We start from the raw sequence: 21668 nt of genomic DNA on the forward strand, positions 1-21668 counted from the left end.
TACGAGACCTCTGCCTTAAATGAAGTCATGCGTATTTCCTCATTTTGTACAACTATATTTAAAAACAGTGAATAAACTATTTTGATCTTTTCTCACTTTACTATATTATACTTTTGAAAGAGAGATCCTACTTGTTTCATTTATCCTGTAATACACATAGACTTATATTTACATGTTTAGAATCAAATAGATACTTAGCCATATCTACCCTCCAACCTTCCCTCACTGCATAATGCCAAATCGGTGGTATATATTTGTAAGCAGCGTAATAAATAATTATATAAATGCTTGTGCCTGATTTGATATGTGAGTAGAATTGAGGATTTCAGAACAAAAAGGAGTTCCTTGCACTGATTACGTATCTTTCCAATTAAAAAAAATTTGGTAGGTTGTGTCCTTTAAACACCATATTTTAGAAAAAAGCTGAATGCAGAGGGACTTTATCCTTCATTTCTCCTCTGGCTTTTTCTGTTATTTTTTTTTCTCCAGGATTTCTCCAATAAAACTAGTGAGATATACCTAGCCACTGACTATTGAATTTTTTTATATTCTATGTGTGTGTGGTTTCAACCATTATTTTTGATTACCTGTTCTGGCATGATCACAATTTCCTGTAATATTTCTTTCTTCTCCCAAGGGAAATTAATGTCTGTTCCTAGCATTTGTCCCTCATTTTCTTTGTGAAAACTGAGACAAGGAAGCAAGAAATTAATTTAATATTTTAGCAATATTTATTTCATTCGTCGATAATTTATTCTTATAATTTTTACTCTGCAGCCTTCTTCAGAGTGACCTCTGGTCTTTTATATGCTTGAAACACATTTTCTATAATATTATGACCTCCTGTGATATTTTTCATGCATTCCTCACTTTGGCTTTCCCTTTCATTCTGCTCTCATGACTGTGCCCTTTGTCTATTTCCTGCAATTGCACATAACCAATATTTTATACTTCATATCTGAGCTGCTCATATACTTGATTGCTTTTTACAAATCATTTTTCATCTATATTGAATTTTTTTTTAATTTCTGTGATATTTATTTTTGGGTTACACATAAACACAACCCTTTGGGAGCAGCGAACTTTTATTTCCTTTGAAACGTGCTCCAATTTTTCTTTTTTTTGTTTTATTCTACACAATAAATAAATAAACACCTCACCACTTTTTATCACAAATATGGTACTGCAGGTTACCAATACCTTATTTTTTCATTTATTGATTCCTTTATTCCCTCATTAGTCTCAAGACATCCCTGAGCATTTCTTTATTTCTTTTTATTTTATACTTGTGTGTAGGCCTTTTACGATACGGCTCTATCTCGAGTGTTAATAAAAGTTAACACAGTAAATGTGTTAACACATTTAGACTTCTCCTTTAGCTGTAACTAGTCATTCATGTCCACATCATAGAGTGGACATATTGTATATGGATATGAATCATCTGTCCCCAATTTAGTTTTTTTTTCAGATATTTTATAGTTTTTTGCCATTTCCAATATTTCTGAAATGAAATTCTTGACCATAATTTTGTATCTCTTTATAAAATATGCCCCGTGCTTTATAACCTTTTGTTACTTGTGCTTTTCTTTTGAATTAAACTCTTGAGCTTGAGATCATTGTAGATTTTCTTTTTGTATCTTTCATGCGTAAATAGCTTCTGCTATAATTTCCATTCTGTCATATTTTCAGTTTCAGTGTAGCTTATTTACTCATTCGGTGTCCACTTCTTGAGTCTCATATACATGTCAGATACTGTAAGGCTGGGGACAATAGACAAATGGGCATTGTCTCTATCCTCACGGATATCATAATCCAGAAAATATTTCTAAAATAATGCGCCATTAAAATTTGAAATAAATACTATGGCTGTAAAGTAAAGGGTGCACTGTGAAAGACTCTTATGGAAAAATTTGGTTTGAATTTTGTGAAAGAGGTCAGAAAGGGTTCTCTGAGGAAATTATCTTTAAGCTGAGATTGAAAGCAATGGTAAGAATTACCTAATGTATTAACCTGGGTTTCTTTCAAAACCAGAGACTGTGGGAGATTCTCTCAAGGATCTGGAGTTTTGAAAGACCAGGGAGAATCATAAAAGGAAGGAAGAATTAATCTCTGCTACGAGCAATTGGGACTCAATATTGCCAGAACATTGTGAGGAGTGTATAGGATACTTTCCATAATTTTCCACATCAGATACCATAGGAAGAACCATTGATGATTCATTATCTCCCTTTCCCCATTGGTCAAGGGTTTACACAGGTATTTGTAACTACCAGCACTTCCAGGTTGCACCTGTGTGTTTGCCAAGCAGGCTCCCAGCGGCCTGTTTCCCATTCCACCACGGCGGAAAGCGAATGATGCAAGTCTCAATCTTGGGTTGCAACACTGCCATTTTGAAGCGATTTTAAATCTTCATGCAGCTATTCCCTGAATCTAGGGCTGGGATGAGAGACGTGGCCCAGAAGTAAGCCTCAAGAGATGTTGGTTCACCAGGGAAAACTGTTAAAGAAGCAGAATCTGCAAAGTTCCAGAGACGGGAATTAATTGGGCCTATTCAAAGAAATCAAAGAAGGCCAGTGACTTAGAGAAGAGTAGAGGGAGATAAAAGAGGAATCTCGGTAGAGATTGAAGTATTGCCATGTTAAATGATGCTGTATTGTTATTGAAGCACTTATAAGCATTTGAAATGTGCTACACATGGGATGTTTTTCTGAACCATTACCTTATATTTTCGATATGTATTGTTAAATACATTGTTTTCTGTATGTTTCCCAATTCACAGTGTTTAAAATCAGAATTAGACTAACAAGATTATTTTTTCGTGTAGAAATTAATATCTTAGATGGTAGGCCACGCAAAAGAATAGCTGCCCTTGGGTCAGGAAGCCACTTCTGGTTTCCACTCGGCTGTATCTGGAGAAGTCCAGGGTGCGGCAGGTGTGCATGATTAACATCTCTAATGTAGATGGTGGAGGGGATTTCAGCATCCATTTTACCCATCAGATAATAGAGAAATGTGTTTCAAAAAATTTTTCTCCAGTCTGCTCTGGATGGCAGAGAGGCACCTGCAACTTCAATAAATCATCAGTGCCATCTGTGTTCTCTGCGGAGAAAGAAGGGTCTTGAATGGTCTATCACTGAAAGTGAGAAGGAAAAATCAAGGCTATGGGATTTAGGAAATAAGTGATAAGCTTTATTGGTTGCTACTAACCTTTAGTTCAGAAACCTTGTTGAATCCAGATCATTGTAGATTTACATGCAGCAGTAAGATGTATAAGTTCTGGGGATCTAATGTGCAGCATGGTGACTATAGATAATAATAATACTGTATTGTGTACTGAAATTTGCTAAGACAGTAAAATCTTGTGTTCTCACCACATACACAGTAATTCTATGAGGTGATGGGTGTGTTACTTAGCTCTGTGGTAATCATTTCATAATGTATATCAAAGCATTGCTTTGATATAGGTATATCAAATCATACTTGAAATATATACAATTTTTATTTGTTGATTATATCTCAGTAAAGCTGGGAAAAAATACAGAGAAAGCCCATGTACCATTTACCCAGTTTCCCCCCAATGGTAACATCCTGCAAAACTCTAATACAATAGCACAACCAGGATATTGAGATTGACACAGTAAAAATATAGAACATTGGCATCCCACAATGATCCCTCATGTTGCCATTTTACAGCCACATCCACCTGTCATTTCAAGAATTTTATATAAATGGAATGACATATATGTAACCTTTTGGAATCAGCCTTTATTCACTCAGCATAATTCTCTAGAGATTCATCCAAGTTGTTATAAGTCTTGACAGTTTGTTCTTTTTTCTTTTTATTACTGAGTGGTACTCCATGGTATAGATATACCACAATGCACTTAACCATTCACCTGTTGTAGGATGTCTGGGTGGCTTCCAGGTTTTGGCCATTATGAATAAAGTTGATATAAATACTCATGTATAGGTTTCTGTATGAACCTAACTTTTCATTTCTTTGTGATAAATGTCAAGGAATGCAATCGCTGTGTCATTTGGTAGTTGCATATTTAGCTTCTAAAGAAACTGCCAAAATGTTTCTCGAGTGGCTGTACCATTTTACATTCCCACCAGCAATGTATGAATGATCCAGTTTCTCTGCATCCTTGCCATCATGTGGTGGTGTCACCATTTTTTAATTTAGCCATTCTGATAGGTATTGTAATGATATGTCATTATGGTTTTAATTTGCATTTCCCTAATCGCTAACAATAGTGAACCTCTTTTTATACAATTATTTACTATCTGTATAGCTTCTTTGATTATGTCTTTTAATTGTTTTCTAATAGAATTATTTTTTTTACTGTTGAGTTGTGAGAATTCTTTATGTATTCTAGTTTGTAAATATTTTCCTCCAGTCTGTAGTTTGTCTTTTTAACTTCTTAAAAGAGTCTTTTGCAGAGCAAACGTTTTAAATTGCTCTCCTTTTGAATTTGGGCTGGCCTTAATTAGGGGCTTGACCAGTAAAATATGGTGAAAGTGAAATTTTAGGACTTAAGAAGCTAGATCATAAGAAGCCTTGAAAGCTCAGGCTTCTTCTGGATGTTACAATTACTCAGATTTGCTTCAGTTTGGGTCACTCTGATGGTTTTGAGGAGTATTGGTCACATAATTGGCAGAATGTCATTCAGTTGAGATTTGTCTGATTTTTCTCCTAATTATACCGTGGTTGTGACTTTCGAGGAGGAAGACCACAGAGGTAAAGTGCCAGGTTTATCACATCATGTTAAGTTGTACATTGTTTACTTCTGTTTGCTAATATTTTGTTGAGGATTTTTGAGTCTGTGTTTACAAGAGATATTGCGCTGTAGCTTTCCTTTCTTGTAATGTCTTTATCTGGATTGGGTCTGTAGCTTTCCTACATGTAATGTCTTTATTTGGCTTTGATGGTAGGGTAATACTGGCCTCATAGAGTGAAGTAGGAAATGTCTCCTGTGCTTATATTTTCCAGAAAAGATTGAGGAGTATTGATATCATATCTTACTTAAACGTGCGGTGGAATTCACCAGTGAAACCATCTGACGCCAGTATTTTCTTTTATGGACGCTTACTAATTATTAAATAACTTTAATAAATTTAGGCCTATTCAGATTATCTATTTCTCCTTTTGTGAGATTTGGTAGATTTTGTCCTTCTAGGAATTGGTCCATTTCATGTAAGTTACCAAATTTGTGGGCTGCAAGTTGCCCATAGCATTCCTTTACCACCCTCTTAATGTTCATGGTTTCGGTAGTTGAACTGAGCTGAGCTCAAGAGAGTCAGAGTTGTCAGTTAAGACAATGCCAAAGTGAAAATAAAATAAAACTCAAGCCTTCAGTCACTTCCTGCAATAGTGTAAGCAAGAGGTTAAACCGAAACAGCGCCAACTCCTCCCCATCCCTCCTTCCTATATTCGCCTTGGAATGGTGCTAGTTAAGGATTAGGTGGATCAGTACACGTGTGGGAATTGTCTTAATGCTATGGGAGCTCCTAACTTAAAAGACTCCTGCAGTCTTATGGGCCAGTGTGACTGGGGTTGGTGGGGGAGACTCAGAGTAGAAAAGTACTGATACTCTGGTGCTCTTTTTACCAAACATATAATATTATCTTCCTTGCCATTCTTATATAGCCTGGGGAAGATGAGGAGAGTAGGCACCTACCTTCTTCAGAATTATTGTATTTTCTGTATATTCTCATAGTAGTGAAGAAGGAATTGAGCTTAACCTTACTTAGTCTTTATTTTAAGAATTTCTAAATTTATAAAGTTTATATAATGTTTAAAAACCACTGTTAACAAATACCCACCTCCCCCAAATCCAAATACCTCTATATTCACAATGAGAATGACTATGTATGCATTTTGTGTTCACAGACATCATCAAGATAATGGAGGAAGGAATAGAAACTACAATTTATTTGAAGCCTACTATACACTGGCCTAGGCTAACTTTCATATTTATAGTTATTAATTTAACTCCCACAACAGCCCTAACAGGTAGTCGTTATTCCTATACTGCACATGAGAGATCAAAGGTTTGGAATGAAATCACATTCCCAAATTCAGGTAGTAAAAGACTTTTAGAGTAAATGCTTATACCAAGATTATTTATCCCGAGCCTAATAAGAATATGAACAGGATTATTTTTTTGTTTTATAATGATGTCAAGCACTTGGCATATACCTGATCATTGATTATAAACGAGTCACCAGGGAGAAAATGTTTGCCCTGCCTTTCTTCCATTTTTTGTACTCCATATCTTCTTTACCGTACTGTAGATCCCATACATGTTACATTCTAACCACCTCTTAAAATGCTTCCTGCCTTCAGTATTTCTTTTCTTCTTTGAAATGCATTAAGACAGAATATAGGCACTCTTGTGCTAAGACTATAAATTCAGCTTTCTAGGAGCTAAACAAGTCAGCACCAAATAGTCATGTAATTCTCCACAGGTATATTCATCCACAAAAATACTGCATTTTGCACTTTGTGCAAAATCATCTGTTTCTTCTTGTGTTAGCTGCTAATCCCACAGCCTAGCAAACCATAATCCTACCTTCTTTAAATCCTATCTTGGAAAAGAAACCTTGTCTAGAAAAAAAAGAGGAAACTTAATACAGCTTAAGGTGAACCAGTAAGCCTTAACTTTGTCTACACAAAATCTGCCCCAGCTGTAACATAGTGACAGTCAGGGCTTTAATGCAAAACATGTGTGTGCTTTATCATGCCAAATCCAACGTCCTGAGAAAACTGGGAATTTTGGTAGTTTTTTTTTTTTTTAATATGGTGATTTTTCTTAAGATTCTTGAACAAAAATAGCTGGAAAAAAGCAATTAAATAAGGATTGATAAAACACTTTTTATAGAAATATCATGTTATCAAACCTCCTTAGAATTAGTCATATTCACGTGTTCATTTTATAGACGATTTCACTCAGTAGGAAATGACCTTATCATCCCAGTAGGAAGTAACCTCCTCTTATCTCAAATTGAGAACTTAATTAGTAATCTTACATTTAGGAGTGTGAAGGCTTTATGTTTTATTTTATTTTTTTAAGTGTATTTTAGAGAATCAAGGGTTCCTGAGTTGTCTGATTTATATGAAAGGTCAGGAGATCTCCATCATATTCGTCATGGAAACTCCTGACTTTATATAGTCAGTACACCTGAGGGTTAAACTTTTAAGAACTCACAGCTTTTATGAAGTCCTCTGAAATAAAAATAGTGTTTGATTACAATTATACTAATCTTATACTTTCCCAAGTATTAAAATCAAAAGCAAAAATCCTAGACTAAACTAGATTTCGTTTCCAAATGGATATCTCACTTTTTTTCTGAGAAGTTAATACTCTTAAGATGCTATGCAGTAGTTTAGTGGGAAATATATCAGATAAAGATCTATTTTCAGTATTTGAAATAAGAAGAAAAGTCAATTGATGTGCTTAAACTTTCCATTTCTTTATTTGGTTATTTATTTGTAGGCATTAGTTTCCAATTGTTGGGACATTGTAATGTGATTTTTAGTGTATTTATATCTTACTACCTCTTTCTCTTCCATATACACATTTTCTTTTTTGACTAAATATCAAAGTGTTTTTGGATATTTGTGAAGTAATTTGGTCAAGGTAGAAGGCATTAAAAGTGGGGAGAGGGGCTGGCCCAGTGGCATAGTAGTTAAGTTCTCATGCTCTGCTTCGGTGGCCCAGGATTTATGGGTTCGGATCCCAGGCGTGAACATACACACCACGCATCAAGCCATGCTATGGTGGCATCCTGTATACACAGTAGAGGAAGACTGGCACAGATGGTAGCTCAGGGCCATCTTCCTCAAGCAAAAAGGGGAGGATTGGCAGCAGATGTTACCCCGGGCCAATCTTCCTCACCAAAAAAAAAAAAAGCAGGGAGAAAAATTCCAGTCCATTTTTCTAATATCTCAGTGTTTCAGTAACTTGGTTAAAAGCAACAAATGTCATTGCTTAATAAATCTTTTTGATAGTGCTTGATAATGCTGAAGAAGTATGCTAGACTGTCTTTCCATGATCTAACATACTTCTGTACTTTACAGAGTTCCATCTATATACCTATTAATGGTAAAAACATATGATATTAAAAGAATACAATTCACATTTTAGAATAAATGTGACTATTAAAGTTATTCAGACATGGTGATTACAAAATAAATAACACATTAATTTGCAAATTCCAATGCAGTTTTTGGTAGCATTAGTGTTGCAGATTGGTGGGGAGGTGATTTTTAAGCAGGGAGCACAGAAAAAAGCCAAATAGAAAGGATCTTATTTCTTGAAGGACAGTTATTCCTCTGGTACTTTGGCAAAGCTGATATAATATTGCATGTTTTGTTTATCTATATATGTATGCATATAAATAATATATACTATACATAATTTGATTTATGTGTATTATATGTAATTTGATATATATACACATATATATATATATACATATATATATATAAACCAGGGTAAGGAGTTAAATGTTTAGATGACCAAATCCTTAAAATGCAGTAATATAGTTATCATAAGATGTATAAAGGAATCATTATTCTATTTTGTGTCCATTATTTGGGAGTATATTCTATTGTTCCTCAGCTCCCATTGTCTGCATATAAGTTGACTTGAAATTTAGTTAATACGGAATTTAAATGGAAACTTAGAAGAGGAGATTGGGTTGTGACTTAAAGCAAAAGTAAAAAGGTATTGACACATTGTTATTCATAGTTGCCATTATTAAACAAACATGACACTTTACATATATTTAACTTATAGTAAAAGAATTTCTAGGTGAGGAAATGGAGGTGAAAAGAAGAAGCAATGGAGGTTTATTTTGAACCAGGTCTATATGCTGCCAAGTTCAGCACTCTCATCCACATCCTGCTGTGTCTAATATGACCCATACATATAATTAAACTAAAAGTGATCAATCTTCAAATCTAAGTTTTTAATTTGAGAGCCAGAAAAGTTGGCCATCTGGCTTTATAACTTTGATCCCACTGTTTTACACAAAATAGTACTCATGATTAATATGGGAATCCCTTCCACCTTACAACTTCAGAATAGAAACAATAGGGTTTGAAGCTCTTTTTCCGTGACGAAATAGTATATCTAGCATTATATAACCATTCATTATAAAGAGCATCATAATTCCAAAATCTCCTGGTTTTCTGATTTGCAAATATTGAAATAAAATATTTAAGTGACCATACGAATTTCCCTATAGAAACTCGTAGCAAAATTTACATTTCCAGGGTCAAATCAAGGATATGTTTATTTTTCACTTTCAGCAGCAGGAATTTTTGCTTGTTTTTAAATTGAGGCAGTATTCTAAAGCATTAGATCATATTTAATCATAGAATTATAATCATATCAAGCTTCTAAAGGATCCTAGACTTCACGTTAATATACAGCCCATCTGGTCCTCCAAATTTCTCTCTGCATCACTTTCTTCTTTGTCTTTTCTTTCTCTTCCCTTGTCTCGCTCTCTTCTTCCTGACACTTCTCCATAAAGTGTTTCTTATTGGGAAAAATGATGAAAAACAACTCTTGCAAGCATTATTTTAATGTGGCTTTATCACTGAGGCCAGGGCAATCCTACCATGTGACTTAACTATAGACAGCCAGCTGTTCTGAATTAGATAGAACATTATTTTTTTTTCAGTCCAGTTGAGCTGGGTCAAAGTTGTAAAAAATCAATCACAGGTGTTTCAAATCCTGGCCATCATAACTCTTTAGCACTTATTGTTATACCATTTATTTGGAGAAAAGCATATGCTACCTTATATTTTAAATTATTTTTAGAAGTCCCTTTTCTCTGTATTTCATTATAAGCTTCAATGCCAACATAGCTCAAACTTCCTTGCAGGCCTTGTATCTAACCCCACACACAACATATGTTGCATATTTGTTAATTCAACACAATATAAATTAACTAACAGGTATTGAGTCCCTACTGTGGTTGACTCAAATAAGAAAAAAAATAGTTTTTTTTCATCAGAGAATCATAGAACCGATGTTCAAGGGGATTATAGAAGTTTTGGAAGGAAAACACTTGTACTATAACTCAAAGTTGCCTAAGTATAATGCTATAAGAAAGTATAAGGTAGGACATAGAGGAAAGTATTTACTTTATCCAGATTGATAAAAACACTAATAAAGCATTGCCATTTGTGACTCTTCTCAGAGGGAAGACATTCCAGTTGACCAACATTGAATGTAGTACATACATAGTAGATGAAAATAAACGTTAACTAGCAGGGATGTTTTGTGAATAGGCAAATAAAATGAAAGGGCCAAAAGATTCAAGATTAGGGAGGACCTAAGCAGATTATCTGATTCATCTAGAACACTATGAGTATGAAGGTGAAAGGTGAGAAAGGAGCCTATAATTTTAGCTAGCATGTGATCATGGGAGTTGTGGTAGCAAGAAAAATGGCTCCCAAAGATGTCCACAACCTTAATCTCTCAGAGCCTGTAAACATGGGAAAAAGGACTTTGCAGATCTGATTAAAAGTATGAACCTTGAGATGGGCAAATTAACCTGGATTATCTTGGTGGGCACAATCAAATCTCATGAGTTCCTTCTTTTTTTTTTTTTTTTGTGAGGAGGATCGGCCCTGAGCTAACATCTGCCAATCCTCTTTTTTGCTGAGGAAGACTAGCCCTGGGGTAACATCCATGCCCATCTTCCTCTATTTTATATGGGACGCCAGCACAGCATGGCTTGCCAGGCAGTTCGTCTGTGTGCGCCAGGGATCCGAACCAGCGAACCCTGGGCGGCAGCAGCCGAGCGCGCACACCTAACTGCTTGCGCCACCAGGCCGGCCCCTCTCATGAGTTCTTAATGTGATCAGAGAGAGATGTGATGTTCCTGGCTTTGAAGATGAAGGAAGAGAGCCTTGAGTCCAGGAATGCAGGCAGCCTCTAAAAAATGCCTTGGGAAAGGCAATGAAGCAGATCTTCCTTTAGAGCTTTCAGAAAGGAACACAGCCTTACTGATACCTTGAATTTAACCCAGTGAGACCCATGTTGGACTTCTGACCCACAAAACTGCAAGATGATAAATTTATGATGTTTTAGGACACTAACGTCATGGTAACTTACAGCAGTGATAGAAAACTAGTACAATGTCATGACATTTATGTGCTAAAAAATTTATTAGGTTATGGAGAGCTAAAGAAGATTTTTGAACAAGACAATGATGTTGATTAATTTTATACATATTAGGAAAATAAAATTGCTTCTGGTTTTTAATATTTAATACAAAGAAAATTAGATGGAGAAAAACTTTCCGTAGAAATGGAAAATATCATGTGCATGAAATTTCCTTGTCTTTAAACAAAAATTAGAAACTACAGTGTAAGATTTATAAGACAATACAATTTATTTAATAGAATTTATAACTGCTGAAAAAAAACTTTAAATGGAGAAGGAAGGTTTTTTTTTCTATTATAATATAATATTTCCAGATATACTGTAGAACTGAACGAAGATTAGAGTGAACACTTGCATAATCACAACCTAGATTCTACTGATGTTATTATACATGCTTTTTCACACATCTGTTCATCTATCTATCCTTCTATCTAGCCATCAATTCATGTTTCATTTAACACATTTCCAAGCAGACTGCAGACATCAGCAGAATCCATCCTAAATATTGTAGCCTAATTTTTATTAGCTACACTTTGATGTTTGCCTACTTTTTTTCTTTTAATGTAAATCTACATAAAATGAAATGTGCCAATTTTAACTGCTTGTTTAAATTTTTTCAAATGTCTACAAGTGGGCAGCTCAAACGTCTATGAAGATATAGAATATTATCATCTTCTAGGAGGTTCTTTCATGTTCTATTATGTGCCAGAAACATCTGAAACCAATTCACAAGAATTGATTATGTATACTTTTTCCCAATTCTGTGTTTGGTGACATTAAATTGGTAGTTTAAAGTGGCCATGGTGGTAGTATTTACACCATGGAAAAAGGCAAATACTTCAAATTAAATCAGAACTCCCTCCTCCTCTTCCCTGAAGAGCTAGAGGTAATCACATTTCTGATTTTTATTTTTCCCCACCAAAAATTAGCTTTGCCTGTGCCAAAATTTCATAAAAATGAAATCATATATTATATATACTTGCATGAGATAACTTAAACTCGGCTGAATAATTGAGATTCATCTTTATTACTGCATGTATAAGTGGTTTGTTTCTTTTTACTGCTGATTAGATTTTCAATATATGAATACACAACAGTTTAAGTCATTTTTCTAGTGATGGATATTGGGCTGGTTCTAGTTTTTGGCTGTTATGAATAAAGTTTCTGTGAATGTTCTTGTACAAATATTTTTGTAAGCCAAATTTTTTGATGCTTCTGGGTAAATAGGTTTGCTGGGTCATTTTGTAGATGTGTGTTCAAATATATATATATATATATAATATATTATATTTTACATGTATAAAAGACCTTGGCCAAAGTGGTTGCTCCATGTTATGTTCTCACTGACAATGCATGGTAGTTGCCCATATCATCTCCCAAACTGCATGCTTTCACTCTTTTAATTTTAATGAGTATGTAGTGATATCATTTTATACTCTTAAATCTTATTTCCCTGATGACTTATGCTGTTAAATAGTTTTTCATTTGTTTTCTGGCTATTTGTATATCTTCTTTTCTGAAGTTTCTGCTCAAATCATCTGTATTTTTTTTAACTGCATTACCTATCTTTATTGAATTTAAGAGCTCTTCTGATATATTTGGTAATAGTCCTTTGTCAGATATCTGTTTTAAGAATCTCTCTCAGTGTGTAGCTTGCCAGTTCAAATTTTTTTAATGGTGTGAAGGTTTTTTTTTTTTTTTAATATGAATATCCAGTTATTCTAGGACTATTTGTTGGAAAGATTTCTCTTTTCGAATTTATTTGCTTTATTTTTTTTTTTATTTTTTATTTTTTTTTTTTGTGAGGAAGATCAGCCCTGAGCTAACATCCATGCTAATCCTCCTCTTTTTGCTCAGGAAGACTGGCTCTGAGCTAACATCTATTGCCATTCCTCCTCCTTTTTTTCCCCAAAGCCCAGTAGATAGTTGTATCTGATAGTTGCACATCCTTCTAGTTGCTGTATGTGGGATGCAGCCTCAGCATGGCCAGAGAAGCAGTGCATCGGTGCGCGCCCGGGATCCGAACCCGGGCCGCCAGTAGCAGAGCGTGAGCACTTAACTGCTAAGTCACGGGGCCCTCCCACAATTTATTTGCTTTGACGCTTCATTTATTGAAAATGAAATGATTATAGAAGTGTATGTCTATGCTTGTCCTCTCTGTTTTGTTCCAGTTATCCATTTGTTGATCCTTATGCCTATATAACATTGTGTTAATTACTGTTTCTGCATAGTAAATCTTAAAGTCATATAGTGTAAGCCCTCTTTTCATTTTTTTAGATTATTTTGAATATTCGTGGTCCTTTGAATTCTATATAAAATTTAGAATCAATTTGTCTATTTCTATAAGATAATGCTGAGATTATTTGGATTGTGTTAAATTTATAAATCAATTTAGAAATAATTTACATGTTAAATAATATTTAGTTTTGTCTTTCATGTGCATAATCTCCATGTATTTAAGTTTTAAAGTTTTCTCTTAGCAATAGTTTGCCATTCAATGTATTGTTCTTGCACATATTTGTTAAATTGATTCCTAGACATAATCTGAAATATTTTATTTTATATAATTCAAATTGATTTTTAAAATTTCAATTTTATTAATTACTATTGTACATGAACGCAATTCTTGCATATTTACCTTACTTCCTGTGACTTTGCTAAGCTCAATCATTGCTTTTATTAGCTTTTACTGTTGATTCCTTAGGGCTTTTTAAATAGAAAATGTCTTCATCACTTATTTTCAGTTAACTTATCTCTTCCTTGCCAGTCTACATGCCTTTTATGTTATTTTTTTGCCTTTTTACACTGGCAAAAATCTCCGGCACAATGGTGACTACAAGTGGTAAGAGTGGACATCCCTGCCCTATCGTCAATCTTAGGGGGAATACAGTTACTATTTCAAATTAAGTGTGATGTTAGGTGGAGGGTGCACTTTACAGATCGAGAAAATTCCTTTTTACTCCCGGTTTTCTGAGAAATTTTATCATGAACATGTTTTGAATTTTTTCAAAATTTTTCTGCAAATATTGATATGATCATATATTTCTCTTTATCGTGGTAATATGGTGAATTACACTGTTTAACTTTTTAAAAATGTAAAACCAACCTTATATGCCTGAAATTAATCCTACTTGATCTTGATACTTTATTTTTATATATTAGGTTATTTTGCTAATGTATTAACTATTTTAGCATCTGTTTGTAAAGGATGTTTTGATTTTTGGTTATGCTGGACTTATGAGTTGGGAAGTGTCCCTTTCATGTGTATTTTCTGAACCTGTCCAACTAAGATTGTTATTTGTCACTTAAAAATTTGATGGAATTCAACAATGAAATCATCTATTCCTGAGGAGTTCCTTATTGGAAGGTTTTCTTTTTCTTTTTTTTTTTTTACAGTAAAATAACTTTCTTCATATATCGCTATTCAAATTTTCTATTTCTTCTTGTGTCAGTTTAGTAAGCTGTATGTCTTATGGTTATTTGTGTATTTCATCTTTTTTTCCAGTTTTATTGAGATATAATTGACTTTGTGTAAGTTTAAAATGTACCACATGTTGATTTAATGCACTTTTATGTTGCAAAATGATAACCACAATAAAGTTAGCTAACATTTTCACCACGTCACATAATTACCATTTCTTTTTTGTGGTGAGAACATTTAAGGCTTGTTCTCCTAGAAACTTTCAACTATGTAATATAGTATTATTGACAATAATCACCCTGCTATACATTAGATTCCCTAGAACTTATTTGTCTTATAACTTGCAATTAGTAACTTTGACCAATGTATCCCCATTTCTCGTGCCCTCCCAACCCCTGCTAACTACCATTCTACTCTCTGTTTCTATGAGTTTGGTTTTTTTAGATTGCATATATAACTGATATATAGTATTTCTTTCTCTGACTTTATTTCACTTAACATAAAGCCGTCAAGGTATAATCGTGTTGTCACAAATGGCAGGATATCCTTTTTTCTCATAACTGAATAATATTCCAGTGTGTGTGTAAACATCATCTTTATGTATTCATCTATTGATGGACACTTTGGTTGTTTCCATATGTTGGCTATTGTGAATAATGCTACAGTGAACATGGGAGTGCAGATATCTTCATGATATTCTGTTTTTATTTCCTTTGGATATATACCTAAGAGCTGGATTATATGGTAGTTCTATTTGAATTTCCTGAGGAAACTCCATAGTGTTTTCATTAGTGGCTGAACCAATTTACATTCCCATCAACAGTCCATAAGGGTTCCATTTTCTCCACAACTTCGCCAACACTTTTATCTTTTGACTTTTTGATAGCCATTCTAACAGATGTGAAATTATATCCCATTGTGGTTTTGATTTGCATTTCCCTGATGATTAGCGATGTCGAGAGCCTTTTCGTGTACTTGTTGGCCATTCATATGTCTTCTATAGAAAAATATTTATTCAGGTTCTCTGCCTATTTTTAATGGGATGTTTTTTTGCTATTGAGTTGCATGAATTCTTCATATTTTGGATATTAAGCCCTATGAGATATATGATTTGCAAATATTTCTCCTATTCTGTGTGTTGCATTTCATTTTGTTGATTCTTTTGCTGTGCTAGTTTGTGTTAGTTAGTGCTAGTTTGTTAGTTTGACATCCCACTTATTAAGTCTTGCTTTTATTGCTTATGCTTTTGGTGTCATATCCAAAACATTGTTGACAAGACCAATATCAAGGAATTTTTTCCTTATGTTTTATTTTGGAGTTTTAAGATTTCACATCCTATGGTTAAGTATTTAATCCATTTTAAGTCAATTTTTTTGAGTGGTGTAAGATAGTGGTCTCAATTCTTTCTTTTGCGTGTGGTTTTCCAGTTTTCCCAGTACCATTTATTGAAGAGACTATTTTTTCCCCACTGAGTATTCATGGCTCCCTTGTCAAATATTAGTTGACCATGTGTGCAAGGATTTACTTCTAGGCTCTTGATTCTATTCCATTGGTCTATGTGCCTATGTTTATGCCAGTACCACACAGTTTTGATTACTATTGGTTTGCAATATAGTTTGATATGAGAAAGTGTGATCTCTCCAGCTTTGTTCTTCTTTCTCAGGATTACTTTGGGTATTTGAAGTCTCTTTTGGTTTAGTACAAATTTTGAAACTTTTTTTCTATTTCTGTGAAAAATGCCATTGGAATTTTGATAAGGATCACATTGAATCTATAGATGGCTTTGGGTAGTATGAACATTTTAATAGTGATTTTTCTGATCTCCATTAACATGGGATATCAGTTTCTATTTGCTTGTGTTTTCTTCAATTTCTTTCATCCAAGTCTTGTAGTTTTCATTGTACAGATCTTTAACTTAGTTGTGTTTATTCCTAAGTATTTATTATTTTTGATACTATTGTGAGTGGGAATTTTTTATTTCTTCCAATATTTTGTTGATAACCTATAAAAATGCAACTAAGTTGTGTATGTTGATTCTTGTATCCTGCAACTATTCTGAATTCATTATTTATTTCTAGTAGTTTTTTGCTGTAGTCTTTAGGATTTTCTATATATGAGATCACGTCGTCTGCAGATTAAGACAATTTTACATCTTCCTTTCAGATTTGGATGCCTTTTGTTTCTTTTTCTTACCCGATTGCTCTGGGTAGGACTTCCAGTACTATACCAAGCAGCAGTGGTGAGTGTGGGAACCTTGTCTTGTTCCTGGTCTTAGAGGAAGTGTTTTCAATCTTTCACCATTGAGTATGTTAGCCAAGGGCTTCTCATATTTGACCTTTATAGTGTTGAGGTATGTTCCTTCTATAGCCAGTTTGTTGAATTTTTATCATAGAAGGATGTTGAATTTTGTTAAATGCTTATTCTGCATCTATTGAGATGATCATATGATTTTTATACTTAATTTTGTTAATGTGATATATCGTATTGATTTTTGCATACGTTGAACCATCTTTGTATCCCAGGGGTAAATCCCACTTCATCATAGTGTATGATCCTTTTAATGTGCTATTGAATTTGGTTTGTTAATATCTTATTTGAGAATTTTTGTATCTATATTCAGCAGGGATATTGGTCTGTAGTTTTCTTGTAGTGTCCTCACCTGGCTATGGTATCCCGTCCCCCATGAGAAACTCATGAACCAAGAAGATCTCTCTTGGCCTTAATGTGTGCCCTTTTGTAGGAGGTGTAGAACAGGTAAAGTCAAACTGTTCCTCTTACTATCTCCAATGCAACTGAACACTCAGAGAGAGAGAGAAGGTTTTTTTCTTTTTGCCCTAATAATGTGCTAGAAATTTTCCTCTGAAAACCTGAACTTTCACAAAGGCTTTCTCATCTGTAGGTGATTGCCTAAGTTAGTGTTTCCAGGGGCTCCTGGGCCACGGCCAAGAGAGGCTGGAGCTGGTTCACAGGCCACTGCAGGATCCAGAGCCAGGACCAAGTTCTGTCTGCCGATTACTCAGTGCATGAGTAGCCAAGATTCCTCCCTGCTTGCTTGGTGTATAGTGCTGAATTCCACAGCACCCTCGAAGGCACTTTTGTCTGTGGGTCGATGACAAATTTTTGTTGTGGTGGGGGGTACAAAAAAGGGGCATCTTGTATTACCATGAAGCTGACAGCAGTTACGCATTTTATCTTAATTGTCAAATTTATTGACAAAATTATCCACAGTACTATTGTCTTACCTTCTTAATGTCTGCCATATCTGGGGTGATAATTCTTTTATCCCTAACTTTTCATAGTCTCTTGTAGTTAATATTATATTAATTAATATGTATTAACCTTGCAAACATAGACTTCCATCTACTGTTCTCATTCTTTTATGCTAGGGTTCTGTTACATTGACATACAATATAAACAAGTAAAGATAATATTAACTTTTTTGCTTTAAAAAATTCTATATATTTTAAAGAAATAATGAAGAAAAAATGTTTACCCAAATATTTACCATTTTTGATGCTCCTCATTTCCAGCCTGAAGAACTTCCTTCAGAATTTCCTCTACTGCTTGTCCAATGAAAAGGAACTCTCCATTACCTTTTATATGAAAAATCATCTATTCGATTTATGTCACTGGATATATTTGCTTCATATGAAATTATGGTTTGAGAATTAATCCCTTCCATCACTTTAATGATATTTTCCCAATGCCTTCTGGACTTTATACTTTTGGTATTTTACGAATTGTTCCCCTATATGGAAATGTCATCCTTCTATAGCCTCTTTTAAGGTTTTTCCTTTTATCTTTGTTTTTTAGTAGCTTGAGTATGACATGTCCAGAAGTGGCCTTGTTTGCATTTATCCTCTTAGGTAGTTTTATCTTTAGCTGAAGACGGCCCATATGACTGGTGTAGGGGTCAGTTAGAGACTCAAAGTTTAGACAGAGAATTTGGCATGATCATTTCTGGATAGTTCCTTTCTGGGATTCTCCTCTCTTTTCAGCAGCATGTGTTGCCCTGAACTTTTGCTATTGGAGTTTCATCACTAGAGTAGCATCTACTGCAGGCTGCCTTCAGGCTAAAAGACATAGGAATTGATACCTCACCCTTCCTGTTCCCTTTTTCTGTGTCAGCTCCCTTATTGATCTGCTTGCTTTTGTTCACACTTTACAGATTTTAGGCCATTGTCTACCCCGGTCCCAGATTTTATAGTTATCTGGTAGAGGGACAGGTCTGCTAGGAACTTAGCCAGTGCTTCCAGTACTTAGTCCTACTGAAAGCAGTACTCCAATGGTATGAATTATTAATAAATAAGGATGTTGATGGTTTAAGTTTGGTGAATAAAATTCAAACTATGACTCATTTTGTGCTACTGCTGGGCTCACTGATCTGGAAATACAACCAATTTCATACTCACTATAAAAGAAAGGATAATATGAAGAAGCTACCTAGTGATTTCCTCTGAGAGGTTTTACTTTTCATAAAGGCAGTTTGGGGGCCATTCTAGATAATAGTATCATTTTATTTTAATGGCAGAATTTTACCACTCTTTTCCTTCTAAACTTCCATAAGACTTACAGTGTCTCTCATTTTACAAAGATGAAACTAAGGCAAAGAGGAGAATGATTTGGCTGTAATAATATAATTCCGGAATTGCTTATAAAACATCCCAGTCCAACTAGGTCAAATCAATTTAACAAATATTTACCGAGCAGTTTTGCTAAGAACAGCATGTAAAAAAAGTTAAGATTTGTATGATCTCTTTCCTTGAGAGACTGACATTTTAGTAGATGAAGAGTGACAGACATATACAGAAATATTTTTAATTTACTGAGTGAGTATTGTGAGAATGACAAACACAGAATGCTATGGAAACACACACATGGGACACCGAATCCAAAACTGTCATGAGGGGAACAAGGTGTCAGTCACTTACAGAAGATAAAAGAGCTGAGTCTTAAAGGATTATTAGTTAACTGAATTGAGGCTCTCACTTCATCCAGGTCATTGTTCCAATGTCTCAGAGATGCCTTTCCTGAATACAGTAAAATTGTGCCTACTTTTCTGGTATTCCTTATCTCTTTCCTTTATTTTTTCCAAATCACTTACCATCTTCTAACATTATTATATATTTTCCTTTTTTTCCTCTTCACCTTTTCAACTAGTATGTAAGTTGCCTGAGCATAGAGGTTTTTTGTGTGTCTCATTTGCTGCTCTGTCCACTGTGTAAGAGCAGTTTCTAGAATATAGCATATTTTCAAATATTTGCTATATAAATGCATTTGATAAATGTTATAAGTGATAAATAGCTGGCGATACAGCTGAAGTTTTTCAAAGTCTACATAGTATAATGCCAGAATGCTGTACTAAGATATTTCTATGTGCAATGGGAAACTATCAAAAAGAGAAAAATAACATGTTTACATGAATCACTGTGATAAATATTGAGATAATAGATCTAAGGAGCAAAAATGGAGTTATTATATTGATTGGCTAACAAAACCTTCAAATTCACTAGATAAACAATATGCCAGATTATGATAAAAACCTATGTAATTTTGAAACTCCCAATAGATACTAATGGACAGAGGCACATCAATCTATAGCCAGATTTTAGCAACTTGTAAAACACTAGCCTAATCCTAATATATATTTATCTTACTTCCATTATGGCATAACTACAGGTTTTCTCTTTGAAAATTGAGCTACTCAGGCTCTAGCAGACATTCACATTTTAAGTTATATGGGCTTAAGGTTCTCATTTTCTACCATGCACCAAATAATGATTGGACAAAACTAATTTATTTAGAGGATAAAAAGGAAAAAATGGAAAAACAGAAGAAATAAACTGTTCCATTCCAAGGAATGATCACAAAGAGAAACAGAGGTGCTGGCCCGGTGGCATAAAAGTTAAGTTTACACGTTCCTCTTCAGTGACCCAGGGTTTGTGAGTTCAGATCCTAGGTACGGACTTACACAATGCTCATCAAACCATGCTGTGGTGGCGTCCCACATACAAAACAGAGGTAGATTGGCACAGATGTTAGCTCAGGGCCAATCTTCCTCACCAAAAAAGAAAAAAAAAGAGAGAGAGAGAGAGAAATAGAATAACTAGCTGATAACCCTTATTGTTCTATCTGGCTTACTTTTAATTCTTGCTGCTGACTTCTCTGAGATAAGCTTCTAACCTTCCACTAAATGAATTATTTTAAAAATAATGCATCTATTTCTATTCTTTGCATCCAAATATTATTTAACAAGCATTAGATATTACTTTCTGTGAAACAGGCATGCACTAACACTTTCAAATACTATTTCAAATGATCTTTGGTTAGTTATTGTGAATCACTAACTGGTGGTATCTGCCTGTTTGAGTTGGATCCTAAGAAGTTTGTCACTCATTTCAAACTAATCTCGTGGTATGCTTGAGCTGGCTCATTTTGGCTGACAAGAAGCAATTATTTTCAAAAATTTTGCCAGCTGGTCTTTAAACATAGCTATTTAAAAAATTACATTATATAAAATTACAATTATGCTGAGGCTGAAAGGAGTTTTCAGTTTAATGAATATAGTTCATATGATTGTACAGAAAGTTTAATAGTAGATCAAAATGCACCTATTGGAAAAGAGGAGATTGTCATGCAACTTGACTTGTCAAATCATGCTTAAATTTCAAACATACATTGGGTAGAGATATATGCTTTTGGCAAAAATTAATGAAAGAATTCTGTGAGAATAAAATGCCTATGGGATTTACAATAAGGAATATTGTATATTTTATTATAATACTCTTACAAGAAATTTATAATACTTACATATGTGTATATATGCACACTTGTTTTCGAGATTCAGTTACTAAACATTTTCAAGCAAACCACTGCATAGGCCTGACACCAGAACATGCACTTTTTTTAGGTAATTATATATTGGTTTCATTTTATTCTTGTTTTGTTTTTTTAAAATTTTCCCAATGATGAGCCTTCTAGAATAACATTTTAAATTTCATCTTTTATGTATTTTTGTAAGTAACCTTAAACTAGATGGTGAGGGCAAAGATAAGTTAGTA

The sequence above is a fragment of the Diceros bicornis genome, chromosome 7, assembly GCF_020826845.1.
Source record: "Diceros bicornis minor isolate mBicDic1 chromosome 7, mDicBic1.mat.cur, whole genome shotgun sequence".
NCBI classification, from domain to species: Eukaryota; Metazoa; Chordata; class Mammalia; order Perissodactyla; family Rhinocerotidae; genus Diceros; species Diceros bicornis.